Raw genomic sequence first — 22692 nt, forward strand, 5'->3', positions numbered from 1 at the left:
AAGTGGATGCGGATCCCCTGGGCCATCACCGCTCTCGCCCCACCCGCACTCTAAGGCTCCGGGTGCGGGGCCCCTGCTCTGGTTCTGCAATCCAGGGCCCGGCGTCTAGGACAGTGAGGCACTCGTGGGTGATAATCCGGTGTGAAGGGTGTGGGGGAGAGTTACAGGCAGAGGGGGAGGGGCGACTGAGCCGGGAAGATGTGGGAACCTGGGATCTGTCTTGTGTCTGCGTGGAACAGAGAGTGAGGCGGAGTCATGCCAGGACTGTCAGGCTGAGGGGTTGTGCCTCCATTCTGAGGATCCTGGGAGCTATTGATAACCAAGAAGAGAAAAGGAACAGTCTGACTTAGGGGTTTAAATATTTCCCAAGAGCTACTGAGATGTGTAACAGATTGGAATGTGGTGATGAGGACAGGGAGGCACAGAGAGATTCAGTCCTGTCCAAAGTCATAGAGCTGGTAAGAGGCAGCACTGAGGACTGAAGCACAGTTTAGTCATTCAACACAAAGTCACTTGTCCTACAGGACAGAGATACAGGGGAGGTCCATTGAATAGTCTCCAGCCTCTATGGCTTGGTTCTGCCCACAGGTGCCTGTGCCTGAAGAAGCACTTATGGAACCTGTACAGGGAAGTGGAGGGTGTTCCAGGCCCTCACTGATTCTGACTCCACCCATGTGAACTTTAGGATTGTAGTGCCCTGGGGCTCTTCTGCCATTCTCCTAGCCCTTGGGTTTAGGGACCTGGGAGAAATCCCCTAGACTCCTTCTGAGTCCTGGCTGAGGGTTGTATGGAGGAGTTCCTATTCTGGCCACCAATAGAAGGAGGTATAGAAGGTTAACCCAGGAACAGGGAAGAGTAAACATGAGACAAATGCAGAGACATGGGACTGATTGAAATAAGATGGATGGGAGCTGCCCGGTGGCTCAGGTGGTTGGAGTACCATGCTCCTAATGCTGAGGTAGCTGGTTCAATTCCCACATGGGCCAGTGAGCTGTACCCTCTACAGCTAAGATTGTGAACAATGGCTCTCCCTGGAGCTGGGATGCCATGAGCAGCCAGAGGTTGGCGTGAACTGCCGTGGGCTGCTGTGTGCTGCCATGAGTGGCTCACAGCCATAGTAAGTGGCTGGAGCTGCCGTGAGCTACTGTGAATGGCCAACTGACAACCAACAACCGACTGCCTCAGCTGGGGGCAGCGCAAGGCTCATAATACCAGCATGGGCAAGGGAGCTGTGTCTTACACAACTAAATTGAGTAACAATGGCTTGAACACGAATGGGGCGGGGGGAGGCGGAAGAAGTGGGGGGGAGAAATAAGATGGATTTACTAGAATTTTGTGGTGAGTTTGGTGGAATGTGGTGTTTCAGTCTTGCTGGTGGATAAGGTCATGGCAAATGCGGTCATTTTTGAGAATCACTATGCGTCGTGTAGGTAGCAGTGTGGCTGGGCTTTTAATAAGAGTTAGGTGGAGAGGAGGGTTGTGGCAGTGAGGGGACAAGTGCAGCACAAAAGTGGAAGAAAGCCATGGGTATCTGAAATTCACATATGGTTCTGTGTGACTAATGTTGAAGCAAAGAGTAGAGACCGGCAGAGAGGCTTTCACAGCAGCATCGAAGGCCACCCCTGGTTGGGATCCATTGGAGGTTTTGGGTAGTACTGGATCCTGTTTGGATTTGCCAAGCTCTCTTTGGATGCCATGTGCCAAGTACCTGGGTGAGTCTAGGGAGATAACATGGTGTGGGGTACAGAGTTGGTGGTGACTGTGGGGATGGACTTGTGGAGTCCGAAGATGTAAGAGAGGTGCATGTAAAGGGAGGGAATGTGACCTGATGGCTCCTGGGCCCTGGTACTGGATAGTTAAGGGTGACAGGTGACCCCAGGTTGTATTGTGTTGTGAGGCATGATGTGGAAGACCCCAAGGAAATTGCCTAGTAGGAAGGGTTGAGGCCCTGCAGTCCCATCCCTGACCTTAGATAATGTCCGTCTGCCTACCTTCCTGTGGTTGCTGAGGAGTGAGCACATTAACAGAACCATGAGGAGAGGGCAGCACCAACCACATCCAGTCCTGGTATCTCCTCTGAGGTGGGGAGCTTGAAAGGAAGATAGGAATGGGGGACATGTGGAGGGGATGAATTGTGGGTTCTCAGAAGAGAGACTGTGGTTTCATCTGTCTCCATTATTACAGGGCAATGTGACTTTTGAGGATGTTGCTGTGTACTTCTCTCGGGAGGAATGGGGCTCCTTGATGAGACTCAGAGGCACCTGTGATGTGATGCTGGAGAACTTTGCACTTATATCCTCACTGGGTAAGACTCACTGCCTCCCCAGTGACCTGGATTAGGCTTTGCTTTATGTTTTTCCTAGGTGCTGCTCTATCCTTCTTACATCTAGACCATAGACACTGTTTCCTTTCCTATTTCCCTGGGTAGGTGCTATCCTTGCTAGGGCTAAGTTGTTTGCATTGCCCTCCTCTCCCCTGCAACCCCAGTGCTTCTACCTCAAAGCCTACTAGGGGAGGATTCTGGGTAAATAGTCTTGCAGTCAGCCAAATGGATCCCACCTTGCTTGTCCCCACCCTGGCTGGGTGTCTTTCTAGACCCATGGTACCTACATACCCCAGGTTTTGCTCCGTTCTTCTAACTGACATTTCTTCCTGTGTCTGGAATTGCCATCACTGACATGAGCTCTATTTACATGTACCATTAGCTATTCTTGTGAGACCCTCGTCTGAGGTTCTTTTTGTAACATTTAGTTTTCTTTTGTGTGGTCTGTCATGTGATAAGCTGCTCTGGCTGGTACTGGCCACTTACCTGTCCTGTTTTTCCTGTAGGGCTTGCATTATACAAGTTCCATGTAGTTTCTCAACTTGGGTCAGAGGGGAGAGTCCTGGGTGCTTCACAGAATCGATATCACTCCTTCCATGGCAGGATGGGCCAGAGGGGGCTTGGCCCTGCTGAATGGCAGTTGAGGGAGGACATGACCTCAGGCTGTGTTCACATTATACAAGGAACTTGTTCAAACTAGTGTTTTAATTCTATTGCAGATGGCCATGTCTCATTTCTACTTTTTCTTCCCCATTCTTCATCCTTGGCCAGCTTGTCAGTTTTAATGACTTTCAGCCTCTGGCTGCTCCCAACTTTCCTGCCTTCACCTGTTACCCATTCCTCTCCACTGTTGCCAGTGCAACGTTTTCTAACGTGGGGTACATTTATAACTGGTGGTGTGCATATATCCTTAATAGTCCTCAAATACCAGCTACTCATTTACAATCAGATTTTTCTGTTCCTGGACAAAAACTTCTGAATGACACTCACATGTAGCAGCAGCTAAGGCCCTGCTAAAGGTTATTCTTGGAGGAGTGAGTTGGAAACTTTGCCCCCATTCTTCCCTGTGCTGCATCCCATCATTATGTCTTTCGCCTTGTGAGGCCTTCCTTCTGTGACCTTTTAGAATCCCAGTACTGCAAGGCAGCCCCTTCCTCATCCTAACCCCAACTCCCTCATCCTGAAAACAACCGCATGTGTATTCATTCTTTGGTATGTCAGACACATATTTGTGATGTGACTGCCACCTGTCCCTAAAGACAACATGTACTTCACTAGCATTTCTCTGTTTTCAGGTTGTTTGTGTAGCATAGAGAATGAGAAGGCACCTTTTGGACAGAGTGTTTCTCTGGAAAGAGTGCCACAGATCAGGACTCCAAAGCCAGATCCATCAGTCCAGAAGGCTCATCACTGTGAGGTGTGTGTTCCCATCATGGAAGATATTTTGTATCTGACTGACTATCAAGGAACACATACTGGGCAGAAATTGAACACCTGTGTGACATGTGGGAAACAATTATGTTTCACTGCAAATCTTCACCAACATTAGAACCAGCACAGTGGAAGGCAACCCTACAGCAAGGACATGGACAGGGCCTCCTTTGTGAAGAGCTACAGAAGCCATTCATCAGGGAAGCCTTTCACCTGCGGGGAGGTTGGAAAGGACTTCTTGGCCAGTGTGGGTCTTCTCCAGGACCAGGCCACTCCCAAAACTGCACTGAGTGTACACAGCAGTACTGAGTGTGAGGAGGCCATTCACAGTGGAAAAAGTCCTTACATGTGTCATGAATGTGGGAAAGCTTTCTGCCGCAAATGTACACTTGTTCAGTACCAAAAAATCCACACTGGAGAAGGACTGTATGAGTGCAATGAATGTGGGAAAACCTTCAGCTACATACATTTGTTCAGCACAAGACAATCCACACTAGAGGCCTTTTGAGTGCAGTGAATCTGGGAAGGCCTTCAGGTTTAAATATAAACTTGTTCAACACCAACGTATTCACACTGGAGAAAGGCCTTATGAGTACAGTGAATGTGGGAAAGCTTTTGGATGCAAATCCATACTTGTTTGTCACCAGAGAATCCACACTGGGGCAAGGCCTATGAGTGTGCTAAATGTGGGAAATTCTTTAGACAAAGCTCCAGCCTCATTCAACACCAGAGAATTCACACTGGAGCAAGGCCTTATGAGTGTGGAGAATGTGGGTAATCTTTTAGCCAAAGCTCCATACTCATTCAGCACCGAAGAGTTCACACTGGAGAAAGGCCTTTTGAATGCAGTGAGTGTCAGAAATCTTTTAGACAAATCTCCAGCCTCATTCAACACCGGAGAGTTCACACAGGAGCAATGCCTTATGAGTACAGCAAATGTGGGAAATTCTTTAGCCAAAGCTTTAGCCTCATTCTGCATCAGAGAGTTCACACTGGGGAAAGGCCTTTTGAGTGCTGTGAATGTGGAAAATCCTTCAGCCAAAACTACAGTCTCATTCAACATCATGAACTCCACACTCTGATAAAGGCTTCAAGAGCCACCATGAGAAAGGCTTCAGTTAACAGTCTGCTCTGAATCAACACCAAAATTTTCACAATCCAGCTAAGTTTTATGAAGTCAGCAAATATGGAAAAACCTTTAGCCAAAGATCTAAGCTCATTCAATATGAGAATTCCAGATAAGGTAAAGAATGGCTTTAAACCTTCAGGGAACTTGCTTCTGTGGCTTTAAACCTTCAGGGAATGTGCTGTCTCTGTTCATTGTGACAGGACTAGAGAGCCTCTGCAAGGGGCCATCTGCCATGAGTTCCAGATATGTGAGAAATTTGCAGGAGCTGCACTTCATATTCCAGTCTGCTCAGGACCCTTGCCAAAATTGTGCTAGGTTCTGTGGCAGAAGTCATCTACCCTCTACCACCTAGCAGGTCCTCGTGGCATGTATCAGTCAAACAACAAGATGCTCAGAGAAGACAGATGTTTGTGTTCCCTCCTATTCTCTAAAGGAAATCAGTCTGAGCTTGTGGCGGTTCCCATTCCCTTCTCTCTGACTAGTTATGGCACGGACCTGACCCACTTTTGGCCCAAAGAAAGGGCCCAGTCTGAGAACTGTTTGTAGCTTGTAAAGTTTTACCTTTTTTATGGCATTATTGGTCTTATGTGATATTTTTGATGGATTTTCTAGCCTTTGAGACCAACCGGGAAACTATCTGCTTCACATTGTCCTGGATTGTGCAATAATAAATCTTAATTGTTTAAGTCACCTTTAATCTTAAGAGTTATATTCACTGTGTGGGTGGGTTGAAAACAGAATTGGGCTCTGCCAGTGTGAGGGGGTGGACAGCTTCATGAGGGCCTCCGTAAGGACAGTATGATGTTAGAGAATACCTCTCACTACAGTTTTTGCCTAATCTTCATTCCTGTTGTGCTAAAATAAAAAACATTTGGTGTTTGTCCTCAGTTCCTGGCACAGAGCTTCTAAAATCCTTGGAATTTCATGAGTACGAGAGCATCTTTGTATGATATGTATGAAATGACTCAAGGTGAAGGCCAATGAAGAGCCTCAGGAAGGGGGTTGGTGGGCAGATTAGAAAGTTAGAACTTTAAGCCCCACCCCTGACATCTGAGGATGGAAAGGAGCTGGAGATTGAGTTCAGTCACCAATGGGCAATGTTGTAGTCAACCATGCCTTTTTAGTGATATCTTGGTTAAAAACAGTCTAGGGTTTGGAGAGCAGCTGGGTTGCTAAACACATCCAATTAGAAGGGGGGTACACCTTGACTCCACTGGGCTAGAGGCTCTTGTGCTTGGGGTTCTTCCAGAGCTTACCCTATGTGCCTCTTCATCTGGTTGTTGGACTTGTGTTCTTTATAATAAACTGTAAAAGTAAGTGTAGATTTTCTTGAGTTCTGTGAATCATTCTAGCAAACCTGAGGAGTGCTCGTGGGAATTTCAAATTTGTAGTTGGCCTGGCAGAAGTGTCGGTAGCCGAGGGACCCCATTGTGGCTGGCATCTTAAGTGGAGGCAGTATTGTGTGACTGAGTCCTTAACCTGAGCGATCTGTGATAACTCCAAATAGTGTCAGAATTGAATTGTGGAACACCCAGTTGGTATTGGAGAATTGGTTTTGGAGTGACATACATGGCTTCAGAAAAAGTCACACACTGAAGGCCTCGCAGGAAAGACTACAGGCATTTGTGGCCTGGATGCCAGGATTTTTTGTAGGCCCAAAGATGCTGAGGAGGGTACAGTTGTGACAATCCACAATGCTTTTGGAAGTGCAATATCTAGGACACCGTAATTTCAGTTATAAAGAGAGAAATCAGCAGCACTTGAATTATGCAACATGAGATTATTAAAGCCTCGTTATCTAAAATGAGTTAAGAAAATACAAAGTGCTTAATCTTTATCTGGCTCTGAAATTGTTGTGAGATAACCTGAGTATTACAACCAATTTTAAAAATTCCTCATGTCAACAATCACCATTAAACTTAGAGTAAAACTTTAATATGGTCTCTGCGTGGCAATTTTATTGAGACCATTGATGGTGACTTCCTCATTGCATAATGTCCATTTATGCTTTTATCAGCCCAGAGAACCTTTGCTGCAGTCTCCCTGTTCCATTTGCTCAGTCACCATCTCTTACAAAGAGCCTCACCAGTTCTCTTTTGTTTTAAGAATACATGTTGCAAAGCTGAGCTACAGTTCAAAGTTTTTTCAAAAAATGTTAAGACTTTTTTTTTTTAACCCCAAGTCTGCAATCTTTGATCTGACATCCATAATGCTAAGGGTTTCTTGAAGTCTTATTTTTTTCTTTGTACACTAACCCAATTTCAATTTCTAGATGGACTTACGACATCTCCCTGGCTGTAGTGTAATACATGATTCCTATTTACGGTTCTAATGGGAACTTTATTTATATCACAACCACTAGATCCCAACAATTAGGGAAATGTACCTGCACCCTACCCCAATAACCCTGGACCCAGTTGCCCATGTCAAGCACTATAGCATAGAACATAAGCTGGCTGCAGATAGAGGGAAGGCTGGATCTATCATCAGGTCACAAACGCTCTCTAGAGAGCCACGTGACTCCCTGGGCTCCGCAATCACTGCTTTAACATTCCACTGTTCCTGTTGGCTAAAAAGACTCCATATTTTGCTTACTTACTGCCACCACCTTCAAAACTCACATCACTTATTTGGGGGACTATCACGTCATCTAGGAGCTCTCTTCTAGCTGGGATTGTTCTTATTATAAATAGTTCGTTCCATCTACTCAAAGGGCTGTCATTACTTATGTATCATATAAAAACTTCCCAAATCCTATTCAAGGACTTTACCTAAATCTTCCTGCTGTCCTCCACTCCAGCAGCCCCTTGCCCTCTTCTGTTACTTACCTGTCCAACTTGGTGTCCCTAACTTAATACATCCATTAAAATCTCAAGAATGCCAAATCTATTTGTTAATTTGCAAAGTTCCCCCAGGATTACTTGCGTCTATGAAGTCTGACTATTAAGTTCGTGAACTCATCCTAGAAAAAGTGCTACATACCTCATTGCTGAATATCACTACGGTCTCGAAGTACTCCCCTTGGGAAGCTATGCACCAACACCAGTGCCTAGTCCACCTTTCACAGCAATTTTAGAACTCCTTTTCGGCCATCAGAGCTGTCATCATATTACCCTAGATGTCCTGAATGTCATCAAAATGTCTTCCTTTCAATATTTCCTTTTATCTTCAGGTAAAGAAAGAAGTCATTGGGGGCCAGATCAGCTGAGTAGGGAGGGTGTTCCAATACAGTTAGTTTACTGGTTAAAAATTCCCTCACAGACAGTGCCATGTGAGTTGGTGCATTGTCATGATGCGAGAGCCATGAATTGGCAAAAAGTTCAGGTCGTGTTCATCTAACTTTTTCACGCAGCCTTTTCAGCGCTTCCAAATAGTAAACTTGGTTAACTGTCCAGTTGATACAAATTCATGATGGATAATCCCTTTTAAAGATAAGTTGTGCCCAGTGTAGTTTCTAATTGTGTCTCCACAGAAAGCAATTTGACCAAAGAAATGAGATGGGGCTTTATTTGTACATGAAAGTCTGAGTTTCTTAGAGGACACATGGGACCAGAATTCACAGAACATTTGTGTCTACATTATGTACCAAACTCTTCTTATTACCTCTGCTCAACTGACATACCTAATGGGTATGTCAGTAACAAGTGTTGGAGAGGCAGTGGAGAAAAAGGAACCCTCATACACTGTTGGTGGGAATGCAGATTGGTGCAGCCACTATGGAACACAGTGTGGGGATTCCTCAAAAAATTAAAGATAGAATTACCATATGACCCAGCAATCCCTCTCTTGAGTATCTACCCCAAAAATCTGAAAACATTCACCTGTAAAGATTTATATGCTCCAATGTTCATTGCAGCTTTATTTATGGTGGCCAAGACATGGAAACAACCAAAGTGTCCTTTGATAGGTAATTGGATAAAGAAGTTGTGGTATACATACACAATGGAATACTACTCTGCCATAAGAAAAGATGAAATAGTGCCATTTGCAGCAACATAGATGGATCTTGAGATTATAATGCTAAGCGAAATAAGTCAGACAGAAAAAGTCGAGAACCATGATTTCACTGATATGTGGTATATAAAACTGAAAACAACAAAAGAACAAGACAAACAAATGAAGAAACAAAAACTAATAGACACAGACAATAGCTTAGTGGTTACCAGAGGGGAACGGGAGAGGGGTGGTAGATGAGGATAAAAGGGATCAAACATATGGTGATGGAAGGAGAACTGACTCTGTGTGGTGAACGCACAATGTGATATACAGATGATGTATTACAGAGTTGTACATCTGAAATCTATGTAACTTTACAAACAGTTTCACTTCAATAAACTTTAATTTAAAAAATAAAACATAATAAAATTGAGGAATCATTCTTTTTCTTATACCACAGAGCCAGTTTTGCCAGAAATCTCATTGGGGTCCAGTTTCAAAATTTATCATGAATCTGACCACTTTCCATCACCATGCCTGCCCCCAGCCTGATTAGAGTCACCTTCCACTGCCTGGATTTCTGAATTGTTTATCTAACTGATCTTTATCCCAGGCTTATTCTTTTGTAGTATATTCTCAAATCTCCAGCCAACATGACCTTTCCCAAGTATGAATCTGGTAATGTCCATCTTTAATCAAACCCTGTAAAGGTTCCTCATTTTACTTTGAGAATGTTCAAAACTGTTACTAGACCCTGAAGAGCTTCACAGGTCTTTAGCCCATGTTTCTCTCTGACCTCCTCTTTTAAACTCTGCCTCTCTCATCTAGTTCCATGGGCATTGGCACCTGGCTTTGCTTGGGAAATGACACTGGCTGATACCTATGTTTGGATCATATGCACAAAAATGCCACATGGCTTAATTCTTGTTTGCTTTTGTTTCAAGTCTTGCCTAAAGTATCCACTCAACAAGATTTTCCATTACTACCTTATTTTATATTGCACCCTCTTATTCCCTGCTTATCCCCCAAATCCTGCTCCCCCCGCAAGGCACTGGTCATATAGCATATTGTATACTTTACTATTGTCTAATATCTGTCTTTCTCAACTTCAATACAGCCAAGTTCTTTGCTAGCTTTCTTCCCCCACCCCCATACACTGCATACACCAAGAATAATGTGTGTCACATTTTAGGTGCTTAAGTTGTATTTATTGAAGCAGTGAATAAAAGTTGCCTCACTTTCTTCGTGTTCATTTTTAAGTTTCACAATTTTTACTTAACAATTCATTATTTTCCTCTGCCTTCCAGGCTACAATTGAGCAGGGTCCTCAGAAATGAAAAGACCCACACTTGGGAGGCAAATTCCTCAGATTTCCCCAGAAGCACACCCAGCCTTGAGCTAAGCTTCCTTTTTTCACTTCACACTTTTAGTGCCCTTGTCTTATTTGTCATTTCCACCTATACTTTTCAGACAACTTCACTTTGTTTTCCCCTGGCTGTTTCTGCTTCTCTTTCTATCTAAATTAATTAATTAATTACTACTAAAGCTTCTAGTAATTTGTACATTTTACAATTTTTTTTCAGAGATAATCTCCATTCCCCATGCAGACACTGTCACTACACTTACAGGTGATACGATAATCACTTCCCAGCAAGGAGATGAAATCAGCTTGTACTCCCAAACCTTTATCTCAGGAATAAGATGCCGCCTTTGCACACATGCTCCAAAAGTGACCATGACACCTGCTGTCCCAGCAGGAAATGACATTTGGTAAGTAGAGCTGCCTTTTAGATAAAGAGATAGATTCTTAGAGAAGTATGATATTGCTTAGAAAACATTTTAAGAAATATTGTGTGTAAATATAATCTTATTTTCCTGGGGTGAGAACATGGACACAAATATATGCAGGGAGATATTTTCTGAGGGTTCCTAAGAAGTAGAGACCCACATTCCCGTCCCTGGGCTATCTGCCATCTGTCTTCTGCATCCTCTGTCACAGCCCTCTAAATTTCTGGGGTTAGGCAGCAGGAATAATTAGATAACATTGCTTTATTAAAACCCTGACATTTAACTACATGTAAATGTCCTTTGCTATTCCCTGAACTTTAGCAGCTGCTTTGAATCCGTTGTGCTTTCTAAATCCATCACCCCACTTAACCTTAAAGGCAGCAATAACTAGATCTGTTCCAAACACCAAGATCCGAGGAAGAGGGGCTGTTCGTAGGGATTAGCCTGTCACTTTCCCAGGAAATAAGATGTGCCCAGCATAGTTTCTAATTGTGTCTCCACAGAAAGCAATTTGACCAAAGAAATGAGATGGGGCTTTATTTGTACATGAATGTCTGAGTTTCTTAGAGGACACATGGGACCAGAATTCACAGAACATTTCTGTCTACATTATGTACCAAACTCTTCTTATTACCTCTGCTCAACTGACATACCTAATTATTATTCAAATTCATTTTTATGATTTATCTTTATTATGATTATGATTCATGATCAATCCTCATATCTCATTCTCTTATTTGAATTTGTTAATCAATTTTTTTTTTATTTTACCAGTGATTTCCTAAATTTTTCAACTGACATTATAAACCCTCTACCTTTTTCCTAAGATGTATTTGAACACAGGTATATGCATATATGTAAAATAAAAGTTCTTTTCTCATTCAGTCTCCCATTTCCCTGAACTCACATGACACTGGGCTTATGATCTGTTATCGATTATTGTATATCCTCCTAGAAATATTTTGATTCATTAGCATTTACTTTTCTTAATCTGTACTTTACCAAAATTTAGTGTTTCCACATTTTAATGCCAATACTCAGTTTATTATAACTTACTGCTTATTCATGTAAGCAAGTAAAATATTGTTACAAAAATGAAGGTAGTTGATGAATCCTAATTTAATTCTCTGGAAAACCTCTAACATTTAAGTGGTTATAAAAATTGCTATCTATTAAATGTGGATAATAAACCTGAACATTTTTACCTAATAATAGTATTTTATAAATCTAGAAAGATCCTACCTACTCTTATACCATTTTTAAATTGAGAAGCCATAGTTAATTCATTTTAGATTTGTCTAGATGAAGTCATGTAAGATTCCAATAAGATGTATTATTCAAAGCGAAGATGTGACCCTGAATTAAATACTTGGCAAATGAGTGTATTTTTACATATAAATGGTGTCTCTCTTAGATTTATTATGTATTTGCCTGATAATTTTTAAGGAAAAAACGTACTTTATATTTGTTGTTTTTCTCTTCAAAAATGCTTACTTATATAACTTTAAATGTTAGGAAATATGTGATTACTTATCTCATTGATTAAGATGGGCACTTAGAATATAATTAATTGCCTCCCCTTTCCATTGTCCTTATGTAAAATTTTTCTATTCTGCTTCACCTTTATATTTTATTTTTTCATGTCTTTCATCTTATATAAATTATACATTTTCACATATTTCAATGTCTGTTTTCTGTATTGCTTACTAAATACTTATTACAGGTCATGTTTTCAAAAAGTATATGCACTCCTATGTAGTTTATTTGTTAGTTTAGACTTTTCTATTTATATGCTAGTATATAAATGTTTTTATTTGTCTAAATGACATGCAGTATTAATTTAGCTTTATTTTTTGAAATAAGTGTGCAAATATTTTAATATGTATTGAACAAACTTTTATTTTTCAACTAACTTTTAAGTCCTTTAGTCACACTAAATTTCTACTATTTTTCATGCATGTAAATCTTTATCTATTTTATATACAAAAAGATATATCCAATTTTATATCTATATTTATTTACCTACCTACCTACATATCAAATACTTTGCAACATTTTGTAGATTTTCTATTCATAGTCTATTTCATAGTCTCAGTTTTAGTGAGTATTGACTAAAACCAAGCTGTTAATTGCCTTTTTTCAATAACTAATAGAATTAATTTTCCAATTGAACTCAATTTCATTTCTCTTCTTTTTCACTAGCACAAGAAACTTGTAAATATTATTATTTGATTATAAGTTACATTGTTTAATCACACTTTTATTTATTTTATGGATTTATTTACAATGTGAATGTTTCCCATGTGGAAGCATGGTTTATCTCTGCTTTAGATCTTTTTTTAAAGTCGTGTATTTTCTTTCAATACAGAAATTCCTCCACATTTCTGAAATTTTATGGTTGAATTGCATAATCTTTCATAGCACTTTTTGTTCATCATATTTTTAAATACAATACCATCTCTAGAGAAAAAATGTAAACTACTACTTTTTAAAGATAGTATTTGTATATATTCTAAATACTTATTAGTATTAATAAGAATTCATTTTATTAATAGTATTTAGTAATTATGTACCTACATCTTCTCTGAATGTTGAACATATGATTTTGTGATTTCCATAAATACATCCAGGATTATATTTCATCTTATTGATGGACTGACTGTACCTGAAATATACTAAACAAAAAATGGTGATGTGCAGCATTGTGACCTTTTTTCTGAACAATTTTTAAGGACTAATAATATTTGACCACTGTAATGCAAAAATAAAAAAGAAAGATGAAATAACCCAAATTCAGTGATTTTGGGAGAAATAATAGTTGTATGTGAGGTAGTGTTCTCTTAATATACTGCATGTTTATTTATGGCTGAGGCCCATGATTGGGAGCCCAGATACTATTCCAATCAGAACTTTGTTTTTAAAAAATTGAGAATATTGCAGAAACCAACTTGAGTTTGTTGATATGATAATACAAGTAAAAAATTGGTCAGAGCTGTGAAACACCAACCCACTTGGTTGGATCTTGCATTCTCCACTTTGTGTACCTCTACTTTCATGGCTAGCTTTGCTTTTTTCACTTCCCTCTTTTGATAATGAAGGCATTTAAATTGCTGGCACTGACTTGGGAAAATGGTGAGAAAAAAAGAGTAATATAAAGAGATTTCAGTGGACTCCTATCTGAAAATGAAAGGGTAAGTAATGCAAAATAAGAAAATGGGGGGCTGTAGAGAATAAAAGAACCAAGTTGTAGCAAACAGAGAACAAATTCAGTACTTGTCAGTTACTGCAGTAAACACTTTACAACTTTAATATGGACCTTTTAAAACATCTACAAAAGAGAAGAGGATAGTAATACAAACTGCATAAACCAGTCACACAGCTACAACAGGAACAACCTATGTCAAACTCATTTCATCTGTGGACCTCCCCATCTTCCCTCCAGCAAATATTTATAGGTTCTTATATTGCCTTCTGGACCTCTGCACCCATTATTTGTGACAGTCCTCACAGACCTGTCCCCTATGGAGTCCTATAGTCATTAATGATTATTGCCTCAATTTAGGTAATGGTCTCTTCTGTTCCCTTTAGTTAGGTAGGAAGAGAAAGTTTCTTGAGGAAAAGTTTAGATGGAAAAAATGTCTTAATTCTCTCCATTTATTTTCCCTTTTTTGATGAGTTGATTTGGTCTTCTATGATCCACCAAATATAAGGTTATTTTTTAAAAATAAGATTATATTTTGGGGCCGGCCCGGTGGCTCAGGCGGTTAGAGCTCCATGCTCCTAACTCCGAAGGCTGCCTGTTCGATTCCCACATGGGCCAGTGGGGCTCTCAACCACAAGGTTGTCAGTTCAATTCCTCGAGTCCCACAAGGGATGGTGGGCAGCGCCCCCTGCAACTAAGATTGAACACGGCTGAGCTGCCGCTGAGCTCCCGAATGGCTCAGTTGGTTGGAGTGCATTCTCTCAACCACAAGGTTGCCGGTTCGACTCCCGCAAGGGATGGTGGGCTGCGCCCCCTGCAACTAGTAACGGGACCTGGAGCTGAGCTGCGCCCTCCACAACTAAGACTGAAAGGACAACAACTTGACTTGGAAAAAAGTCCTGTTACCCAATAAAGTCCTGTTCCCCTTCCCCAATAAAATCTTTAAAAAAAAAAAAAGATTATTTTTTTAAGTGTTAAAATATATCTTTAAAACTATATATTTTTAAATTTGTTAAAATTACTATTTGATGCTGAAAATGTCTCACATTTTGCCACCAGAAATCCTTCCATTAACTGTTGGGTCCTGTTGACATAACCCCAGTGATTTGGAGTGGCTCCTTTGTTTTCTGGTACAATAAAGAGTTCTGAGATCATTCTCTGTACCTTCAACCCCAGATGTGGATTAATTTACTTCTTCAGGAAGTTCTGATTTCTTTTAATAAAATGGTATGTACAGATTATATATATTTTGTATATACATATATATAATCGCAATTAAAGTACCAATTTTTACTCAGTGATATAGCTGTAATAATTTGCTCTTATTTTATTCACATATTTATTGATGTAGAATATATGTTCTAGTTATAGTGTTTAAAATATAATAGAAGTAATTCCTTTTCTTTTGGTTAAATCCAAACTTAGCACACATTTAGGTTTATTTATTTTTTGTTTATATGGTTATGTTTTATAATATTTTTGTTACCATATATTATTAGAATAAATATGTAAAAAATTTTAAACCAAAGCCACAAACCAGATATATTGGGAGTAATCTAACTTCATACTTTCTCCTCTACAATGTCTCCACTATCACCTACAGGTACTTATTATTATAATTTTGAAATGCATTCTTCTATTTAAAAATATAACCATATACACATAGATAAATGTATAAATTAGGACAATAAAGCTAACTGCACACAATTCTGACACTTTCTATTTCATTGTATGTCCTGGAAGTGTAGCAGTAGAGAGAACTTTCCTCGTCATGCTGCCTGGTGCTCCATTGTGAAAATGTGCCATGATTCATTCAATCAGTCTCCCACTGATTGACAGTGGGTTGGTTCAAATATTTGTTATTATGATTAATTCTGCAAGAATTTGTTTTACACACATGAAGGGCATGTCTAAATGTTCACATTGAGTTGAAAATTTATGTGATCAAAGAAATTTTCTTGGTGTAATGAGAGTAATCAAGTTATCTATTTTGGTCTCCAGATTCCTGTGATTGAAATAAAACCAGCCTTCAATATCCCCCCTTCAAATTGATGAAATAGTTTCTACTAACTTAAATTTGGGTATTATTTTCCTTACTCTGACTGGAGTTGGGATAGTTGGAAATTCCTCACTTCTTTGTCTTTATATCTTTACTTTGCAAATGTTGAGACCCACTGATTTGATTCTCATCCAGCTAGTCATAGCTAACAACTTGGTTCTTCTTAACAAAGGAATTCCTGAGACAATGACAACATTTGGGTTGAAATATTTCCTGGATGATGTAGGATGTAAACTTGTCTTCTATTTATAAAGAGTGACCAGAGGGGTTTCCCTTGGCACCACCTGCCTCCTCAGTGGCTTCCAGGCCATTAAGCTCAACCCTAATACATCTAAGTGGATAAAGTTTAAGATTAGATCCCAAAAGTGCATTGGCTTCTGCTGTTTCTTCTGCTGGATCCTGCATCTCTTGTTAAATATCTTCCTTGCTCTGAAAGTCACTGGACCAAGAAAGAGCAAAAACATGAGTATGGAGAAAACTTATGGCTATTGTAATTCACCCATTGCAGACAAATCTGTAGGCTTATTACATGCAGTCGTTTTCTCCTGCACTGATTTTATACATTTGTGCCTCACGGCCTAGTCTAGTGGCTTCATGGTCCTTGTCCTGCTCAGCACCATCAGCAAGTACAACACTTACAGCAACAGAGGCTCCCGCAGACCCTCCCACAGGCCAGAGCCACATGCACCATCTCGGTCCTGGTGAGCATATCCATCTCCTTTTATTTTCTCTCTTCTGTCTTTTCTTTTTTGGTAACACTGATTGTGAACTCAAGCCAGTGGCTGATAAAAACCTCTGCACTGGTGTTTTCAGGCTTCCCCACATTCAGCCCTTTTGTGCTCCTTGGCAGTGACACCTGTGTCTCTCAGTTCTGCTCTGCCTTCTGGGGAAGAAAAACAATTTTTTGAAGTGTGGTCTCTGGATAGTAAGTTCCTTGTAGAACCACATATCATTTATGTAATCACTTTTGTGTGTGTGTTTGTTGGCTCGTGTTTTATGCCAGATAATCTGTCACCACATTGGGATTCAGTATGGAATAACAGCAAAAATAATCTTGGCTTCAGATCACTTTTAAGACTGCCAACAAATGAACATAGTGTAAATCACGACTCAAAAATGACTTTTTAAAATTATGTGATGCTATTCACTGGAAAAAATCAGGCAATGATGCTAATGACATATGGGGAATTTTCAGTGTTTGGGAGTGCTAGAATAGAAACGCACTTCAAACTTTGAAGTGACATACAAAAGATTAATTTGCATTATCAAAGCATATTGAGCAAAAAGTGTTTCAAGTGGAAAGAAAATGACCATGGGACAGCGCAGGTGGAATGCAAAGAATTGAAGGAAGTTCATGGTGTTTGGCAAAGGGTATGGGATATGCAGTGTGTTGAGAAAGAAGAAAGGAAAGTAGGTGGTAGCTTCTTCTGGCAGGTATTGGAGGTCATGGTAAAGATAAAAATTTTTTGTAGGAGAAATCATTGGTCTCTGAAATCTTTTGTCCAGTTGATGAAATAATCAAAATTGTTTGTGATAAAAAATAATAAATAATTCCATTAAAATAGGTTTGTCTTAGTACACGTTCTAGCTTACCACTTCTTTTTTACCTTAGTTTACAATACTTTTCTCATTAAAAAAAAAGTAGCAAAATAAAGCCTTTCCAATGTACTAATATTTATGGGTCAGATCTGACATAGAGTCTCTCCTTGACCTAACTTTACTTAGGATCCTCTGAATCCTCTTCCCTACTGGGCTTCGACTTTTGGAATTCTGTGCCCATCTTTATATTGCCCAATTTTAGCAAGAGACCTATTAAGTCGGTTTAGACAGAGTCCTCTCCCCTTCAATATCTGATCACTCTCAATATCTGATCAAATTTCTTATCCCATCGTCTCCCAGGTGATAGCTGATCACCGTGGCCCACCTGCAGCAAGAATTTTTTTGGGTCAACTTACCAAGAATCCTCCCTTATCCCTGATGTTTCCTCTTAGTAATTTTCCATCCGCTGACAAACTTATAAACCCCCACTTGTCCATGCTGTATTTGGAATTGAGCCCAGTTCTATATGGAGGTCTCTTCCCCCCATTGCAATAGATTCTGATTAAAATTAGCTTTTACTGCTTTAACTATTGTTCAGCTCTGGTTTTCTTTAAACCAGATCTTGAAAATTAAATTTTTTTATGGAATAAAATTAATCTTCAGAAAATTTTGTCAGTCTTTGGTACTTACAGGACACTTTTAAAGAGTTTCATTTTTATTTCACGTTTATTTTCTATCTTTAAATAATCATTGGACTTTTATTACCACTAAATTTATAAACATAATACTTGGTCATTAAATATCTTACATATGACTAAATGTACAATTATGCATTTCTATGATGTCTACAAGGTCTGACAGTTACGTTCATGAACTTGCCACCATGTGCTTACATTGGCAACACTGTGCAAACAGCTCAGTAAGGTTTCATAACCTTGGCATATCAGTGTCTCACAGCTGCATTTATGTCCACATGTGGCGGTGTCTTGCTGAGTGGAATTCATTATCTTTGTTGCTTGTTTTTGTGTGCTGTCGTGAAAATGTCTGAGCTTGAATTAGAGCAATGAACAAACATTACGTTTCTTGTTAAACTTGGCAAGAGTGGAAGTGAAATCAGGGGCATGTTAGTCCAAGTTTATGGGATAATACCATGAAGAAAATGGCAGTGTACAAATGGATTAAACATTTTTCTGAGGGGAGATAATGTGTCGTTGATGAAGGGAAGTCAGGGCAGCCAGTAATGAGCAGAACTAATGAAAACATTGCAAAAATTCATCAAATTCTGCATCAAAATTGTTGGCTGACTGTGAGAAGCATAGCAGACCAAGTAAACATTGATAGAGAAACGGGAAAGTCTTAACTGAAAATCTTGGCATGAGTAAGGTGTGTGCAAAAATGGTCCTGAAGGAGCTCACCAATGAACAAAAGCAAAGGAGAGTCGAGGTTTGACAAGACTTTTTGGGGAAGCAAGACAATGTTTTAGGCCATGTTATCACTGGTGATGAAACATGAGTGTACCAATAGGACCCTGAAACAAAGCATCAAAGTGCACAATGGAAGTCAGCCAATTCTCCACAACCAAAAAAGTTCTGTCAGTACAAATCAAGAGTCAAAATGATCTTGCTAACCTTTTTTGATATCAGAGGGATTATTCATTATGAATTTGTACCACCTGGACAAACAGTTAACCAAGTGCTGAAAAGGCTGCATGAAAAGTTAGACGACCATGACCTGAACTTTTTGCCAACAATTCATGGCCCTTGCATCACGACAATACCCTAGCTCACATGGCACTGTCTGTGAGGGAGTTTTTAGCCAGTTAACAAATGATTGTATTGGAACTCCCTCCCTACTCACCTGATCTGGCCCCCAATGACTTCTTTCTTTATACAAAGATAAAGGAAATATTGAAAGGAAGACATTTTGATGACTTTCAGGACATCAAGGGTAATATGACAACAGCACTGATGGCCATTCCAGAAAAGGAGTTCCAAAATTGCTTTGAAAGGTGGACTAGGTGCTGGTATTGGTGCATAGCTTCCCAAGGGCAGTACTTCGAAGGAGACTGTAGTGATATTCAGCAATGAGGTATGTAGCTTTTTGTAGGATGAGTTTGCAAACATATTTGTAGACCATGTATGTAACTAAAATTACATTGAAAAATTAATTTTGTTATATTTTTAAAAATGACTCATGTAAAATACAGATTAGAGTATATAAATATGAAACCTTTACCTAATTATCTAAATACTATTTTAATCCATATTTAGACCAAATGGTTATTATGAATGACAAGTCATGATGAAATAAATAAATTTCTGGCTTCTAATAACTTGAGAGCAACATTGTGTCTTTTAGAAAGAGCTGTTTCTTCATTAGCCTATTGTCATCTACTCAATTGAAAATCCACATAAATTCAAGTAATTTAACTTATGTTAATATTTTTCATGAGCTCATAGGTTTACACTCAGTGATTTACCTTGATTACCTAGGTGATTACCAGTGATTTACCTAGGTAAAGGGGCTCCATTACCTAGGAATGTAGAATCATTTAAATGCTTCCTGAACAAAATTGTGTGTCCTAAATCATCCCAGGGCCAAGTACCTGGCAACTATAAACCACCCTTATAACTCAAAGTCCACTGGAATTGTTCTAACTAGCAAATCTTCAGCTCTGTTTTGTCTTTCCCACAGAAAACACAATAAAAGCTCTGGCCTAGGCTTTCCCCTAGCTCCTGCTGCTGCCTCCTACCCAAAACCTGGTATTCCTTCTATGGCTTTGTGTGGTATTCTAATACCTCTCATTTCTAGGGGAACGATGAGTAATATTACACTTTTCTTTCAATAACATTGACCTATCTGTATTGTCACTTAGTCACCTTCATAAATTAAAACTCAGGCACAAAATCAGCCTCCCTTGGCTGTATATTTTATTTCATCTCCCTACTTCTTGGTGCCCTTCTCTCTTTTCCATTATGCCTACCACATTCTAACATTCTATATAATTATTTCTTTTTTTCTCATCTCTTCTTTCATCTTTCTTGAATACAGTGTAAGCTCTTTGATGGCTGGGGTCTTTGTCTCTTGTTTTCAAATTTGTTCCATGCCCTTAAGGTTCCAACACAGATAAGTGATCAACTCCATTCTTTCCATTCCACTTCTCATATTTCAGTGTCCTCAGCTCAAAATTTGCTGACATTTTAAGTTTTCACCTATCACAATATGTTCCCCAGAGCCATTCCTGCATATATCTGTGAATAACTACATTATTATTGTTAATAACTTCCAGTAACTTAATCAATTCACAAATGTTTGTCTTTCTTTTTCTCCTCCTTCTCCTCTATCCTTCCACTCTTCCTCATTTTGACCAAAAAAATTTTTTTGGTTTACCATAAATAATCTCAACTCACTATTCAGACACTGTCATTCCAAGTGAAATTAGAATCACTTTCTAGCAAAGAAAGATCATGGTGTTCCAAATCTTTATTTCCATGTTCAGATGTCACCTTTGCACATCTGCTGCCACTAGGACTATGTCATTCACTGTCCTGTTAAACAAAAGCAATTATGATGGTTCTTTTCAGATAGCTGGCATATTCCTAAAAGGAAATAAATATGTTTCAGCTTTTGGGCCAAGAAATATCTTTTGGATTAAAGAGTGATACTTTCTGGATTTGACACCATCAGTGACTACACAGGCAGGAAAGGCACCTTCCTTGACCTTCTGTTTTAAAATGGCCCAATAACCCCTCCTTCTCTCTCTTCCTGTCCATGGCCCTGTCAGGAATCATTTATGAGGAAACCAGAGTGTCAAAGAAAATAATAAATAGATCCACCTTAAAATGGCACCAGAGTTGTCATCTCAGAGGAACTGCCTTATTTGTCTTATGCCTCAAATCTCTGGAATATTAAAATGGCAAAGTAACCTCTGGACCAGGCTTAAAGCAATCTGTCTCCTGAAGAACTGTTTGCAAAGATAACAAGAAAGCAGATGTTATGACTACTGGGCTGATGACTACTGACTGGACTGAAAATTAGAAACATTGTTTAGAATTAACCTCACTATGTTATGTTATCTGCACCAATATCAATGCCTTCCTTCCATTGATGTAATTGTTCCCCTTCCCTGTCCCATAAATACCCCTAATCAGAACACTATTTGGTCTTCTGCCTGAATCAGTGACTCCCAAATAGCTATTGTTATTGACCTCAAATGAATGCTTGTAGCCTCACTTCGAAAGGCCTTTTATTTGTAGGTTAATAAGAGGAAGTGCTCCAGTTAGTCACTCATTTCAGGGCACCCCCAACATCACTCCTTCTTCAACTAGACCTGTCTGGAAACAATTATCTTAACCCTGACCCAAGTGAAGCTAACAAAACTGACTTAAAGCTTCCATGTACACAAAGCTTCCATGTATTTAAAAAACAAGGAAATAGGAGTGGACTACAAGTGGACTCATGAGATTTCATGTGGCACGTCCATTTGCTTCTGTACCTTTGGAGAATATCTGAAAGAATATGGCTGTAAACATTTCTTCCACTCCTACAGATTACACTGCACAGAAGCCATATGTCTATTGGCCATTTGTATGTCCTCTTTGGAGGAAGTCTCTTCAGGTCCTCTGAGCATTTTTTAATTGGGTTGTTTTTGTTGTTGTTGAGTTGTATGAGTTCCTTATATATTTTGGATATTAGCCCCTCATTGGAAGCGTTGTTTACAAAAATCTTTCCCCATTCAGTTGGTTACCGCTTTATTTTGTCTATGGTTTCTTTTGCTGTGCAGAAGTTAAGTTTGATATAGTCCCATTCATTTATTTTAGCTTTTACTTTCCTTGCCTTTGGAGTCAAATTCATAAAATGCTCTTTGAACCCAAGGTCCATAAGTTTAGTACCTATGTTTTTTTCTATGCAGTTTATAGTTTCAGGTCTTATGCTTACGTCTTTGATCCATTTTGAATTAATTTTGGTACATTGTGACAGATAGCAATCTAATTTCCTTATTTTGCATGTGGCTTTCCAATTCTCCCAGCACCATTTATTGAAGAGGCTATGGTGCAGACTCTTAAAAGAGGCGCCAAGCTTCCCTGTGTCCTCAGAGCCTCAGGCACCATTTCCCACCACCTTTTGGGAAACCATTGGGACTCCATCTCACAGGCCAGAGCGAAAGGGCTACAGCACAGGCAGAACTACATTACCCAGAAACCTCTGCGCCGCTCGGTTGTGGCACTGTGCCGGGCATTTCCCTACGTGCCGATGACGTCTGGGCGTGGCTTGGGCGTCTTCTT

General features: G+C 39.7%; 2 pseudogenes; both read left to right on the plus strand.

The window, feature by feature from the left end:
* Positions 1–380: 380 nt before the first annotated feature.
* Positions 381–6652, plus strand: LOC117035452 (zinc finger protein 211-like; annotated as a pseudogene).
* Positions 6653–10232: 3580 nt separating this feature from the next.
* Positions 10233–16776, plus strand: LOC117035453 (vomeronasal type-1 receptor 1-like; annotated as a pseudogene).
* The last annotated feature ends 5916 nt before the right edge of the window (positions 16777–22692 follow it).

Source organism: Rhinolophus ferrumequinum, chromosome 15 (assembly GCF_004115265.2).
Source record: "Rhinolophus ferrumequinum isolate MPI-CBG mRhiFer1 chromosome 15, mRhiFer1_v1.p, whole genome shotgun sequence".
Taxonomy (NCBI): Eukaryota; Metazoa; Chordata; class Mammalia; order Chiroptera; family Rhinolophidae; genus Rhinolophus; species Rhinolophus ferrumequinum.